The sequence below is a fragment of the Talpa occidentalis genome, unplaced genomic scaffold (assembly GCF_014898055.3).
Source record: "Talpa occidentalis isolate TD23 unplaced genomic scaffold, MPIMG_talOcc4v2.1 talOcc4.2, whole genome shotgun sequence".
In the NCBI taxonomy this organism is placed as follows: Eukaryota; Metazoa; Chordata; class Mammalia; order Eulipotyphla; family Talpidae; genus Talpa; species Talpa occidentalis.
The window spans coordinates 59,187,008-59,190,833 of record NW_023602073.1 but is presented as its reverse complement, the minus strand read 5'-3'; positions in this window follow the sequence as shown (position 1 = coordinate 59,190,833).

Here is a 3,826-nt window from a genome sequence, read left to right as displayed (position 1 = left end):
AAGAACACAGGGGGCAAAATCTGCCTCCCTCAGCAGGCACGGGGCAGAGCTGCCTGTCCAGGGGGAGGGTCTGCTCTCTGGATGCAAAGATGGCTGAAAGACAAGACAGCAGATGTGTGTCAGCCCTGACGTGGGTGGCTGGGAGGAGGTCAGTGAGGAGCATAAACAGCTCTTTTCTTCTTTGATGAGTGTGAACTATCTAGTTTCAAAGTTGGCATTCTCAGGGCATGGACAAGGCTTGTGCCAAGTCCTGGCACCCACCCCACTATTCAGGAAGGCCTCAAGGTCACCAGAGGCAGGCATCGGGTGGGACAGAGGGAGGCATCCTGGGAAACAGGGAATGAGGCCGGAGGGAGGTGTGTGTGAAATAGCAGCAGGGCTGGGACCATGCAGACAGGCAGGAGATATGCCCCTGGGAGGAAAGGAGGGGGTAAGGGGAGGGATCCTGTTTCTGGGGGAGGAGTGGGGGCCCCTTCAGAGCCAGGGTCTGGGCAGGGAGGCACCAGAAGGGAGCCAACAAGGCCAGGCCAGGGCCTAGGAGTGGTGCCAGCCATGCTGAGAAGGAGCCCAGAGTAGGAGCACAGGGCCAGCCTATGGGGCCTCACACCCCCTGTCAGGCTCCTTTTATCTCCAAACAGCCGTGGGTCTTTCTCGAGGACTGCTAGCTCCTCTACAGCAGCTCATGGAGCAACACGTGCAGCTTGGGGAAAACTGACAGGTTTCCAAGTACAGAAAGAGAATAAATAGTCCCACACAGCCCCTGGCGACCCTTCTGCCATGACCCACTCCCCACCCTTTTACCTCTTCCCATCTTCCTGCACAACAGCCTGAGGTACATCTCTGCCCACCATCTACCATTAATGCACCTCTCTGCTACTGAGTTCTTTCTTCTTTTGCATATTTCTGGGACAGCTGCTATTTAACCAACCACATATAAAGCCACTAAAATCCATTTCTCCCATCAAAGAGTTGTCTAATGCCTTCCTCATTACCCATCAGGTTTCTCTCTTCCTTTTTGCAACAAATAGCCTCTGTGCTAGGAACTTCGGGGGAAAATAATGAATGACATTTTATTTAAATCATGCGAGGTCTTACTCCTGCCCCTCAAAGGGCAGGACCTTGGCCTGTGTGTCCACAGGTGTTAGCAGGCCCTCTGCAGAACTTACCTGAGTAGGGAGCAAGACACTGAGCAAGCAGGAGGGGTTGTGGGAGAATGCAGGGTTTTCTCCTCCAGCTTCTGCCCTCTCTGAGTTTTGACTTTTGGTTTCCCCCAGCCTCATTATTCACCTCAACCAGGTCCATCAAGCCCTGCTCTTTTTTGAAGCTGGGAAGCATCAGGGAGCCATAGCTCCCACTCAGTGAGGTGATCACAAAGGTAAGCAATCATATTCCATGGTGCACTGAGCTGCCAGCCTTTTTTGGATATTGTGTTTTGTGTTTTCACATCCTATCTTATCTACAAGATGAAATTCAAGATAGTTACCCACCAACTGGTACTGAGGCCTAAGAGTTTTCCAGTGAGGGACAGATCAAACTGAAGGGAGAAAAAAAGTAAAGGCATTGAGGCAGAGACAGACATTATTCTAAGGTAATGAGAAAGTTCACAGTGAAGAAACTGGTGGAGGCATTTGCTACTATCAGTAGTGAGGAATGGAATTTGGCAGAAGCAGATGTCAACGACAAGAGATTCAAAAGAGTCACGGGCAGACAGGCAGATACAAGATGTTCTTGCTTACAATAGAGAAAAGCATAATGTCAAGAAAAAACAATATGTCCAGTCCAAACTTGATTATCTTCCTGAAGAACACTGTGCTTCTTAAACCATCAACAAGTCCACGCCCAGTGCCTTCTAGCAAACTCTCGAGCATTGTCAGAAGAGAGAGAAGTTGGTGACCCTGTGGCTTCTTGCTGCAATTAATTTTAGGTCAGTACTTCAAACATTCTTCAGACCCAGTGTGCTTTTAGCAGGGTGTGTTAATGGTGAGAATATGCAGCCATTCTGTGCCACAGTCAATAAATTACATGAGGGGCCTCCCTGGTGATGCAGGGGTTAAAGACAGTGCTATCGAGCTGTCAGCAGCCACCACAGCATGAGTTCGATCCCCAGGCCTGCCAGAGAGCAACCCATGTGGTGTGGTGCAGCAGACCTCTCCTGTCTCGCCTGCTGCTCTCCTTGGCAGTGTGTTTCAGTAGATCTGCCTGTTCTGCTCCCCATGCTTTCTGGTGAATCCTCTCTCTCTCTCTCTCTCTCTCTCTCTCTTTCTCTTTAAAGATTTATTTATTTATGCATACAAGAACTGGGGTACAGGCCACAGGCATTGGGGGATGAGAGGATTCACCAGAGACAGAGTGGAGAATAGAACAGGCGGATTGACTGATGTACACTGCTGAGGGGAGCAGCAGGCGAGTCAGGAGAGGTCTGCTGCGCCACCTGGGTACCTCCCACCTCCTGCACGTCTAGCCTACACCCCAGTTCTTCTATGCATAAATAAATAAATCTTTAAAAAACAAAACAAAAAAAAGTAAATTACATGAGGTAGTCAACACTGTATTATAGAATAGGCTCTGTGTTGCATGACTTTGCCCAGCTATAAGCTAAAGTGTTCTCAGTATGTTTAAGGGAAGTTAGGTGTATTAAATGCATTTTCATCTTATGATATTTTCAAATTAGGATCCTAAGTTTGGGATATAAACCCATTGTAAGTTGAGGAAAAGCTGTGCTTATTTCTTTATTTTATTTATCATCTGTCTCCCCCACTAGAATATCAGTTTCATGAAGGCAAGCACTTTTGTCTATTTTACTTACTGCCATATTCTCAGCACCTACATTAGTCCTAGGCACATAATATCTGTTCAATAAACATTGGCTGAAAAAAATCAAGGTTGCATTTTACTTTCTGTCCCTCCTGAGCTACACAGGGCAGAAGCTCCAGAGTTCCCACTACAAGCCAAAGTTCATCTGGTCTCTGGAACTCAGCCCAAGTTTCCTGGATAAGATGCAGCTTCAACCTGGTCCCAGCAGTGGTGGGGTCCAGTGAACTGTACCTCACTCACTGCCCGGCCTCTTTACTAGAGGTAGGAAGCAGAATTACAACTTTTGGGGAGGGAAAAGAACTTAAACTGAAATGCTACATATGACTTTTCCTCTTAGTCCAAGGAAAAAGCACCTTAAATAGCACCTTTCTAAAAAAAAAAAAGAAAGAAAGAAAGAAAACCAAACAAAACAAAAAAGAGAAAGGATGCACCTGGAATCATCATCTGTAGAGCTCTTCTGAAACATTTTAAATTCCAGACTCCATCTGCAGAGATTCTTAGTCAACCATGTGGGTCAGGATTGGGTTTTTTTTGTTTTTTTTTTTTTTTTAAAGATTTATTTATTTATACAAGCACTGGGTACAGTCAGAAGTGCGGGAGGGTGAGAGAATTCACCAGAGCCAGAGCAGGGAGCAGAGCAGACAGAAGGATGGAAGTACACTGCTGAGGGGAGCAGCGGGCGGCAGGAGAGGTCTGCGCACCATGTGGGACCCTCCTCCGGTGGCCGGGGAGCAGCCGGGGATCGAACCGGCACTGCAGAGGCTGCGGGCAGCTTCGCAACCCAGCGCTCAACCACTGCGCCACCGGGGAGGCCCAGGATTGGGTTTTAAATCCCAACAGTGATTCTAACTTTAGCCAGGATTGGAAAACAGGGAATGCCTTGGCCAGGCTGTGGTGTCCCTGAATGTCCCAATTCCTTCTGAGCACTCAGACCAAGCATGGGGAGCCCAGGATGCTAAGTCTGATTCCTCCAACTGGAGAGAGAGGGAATTGTGGGTGAGCATGAATATTC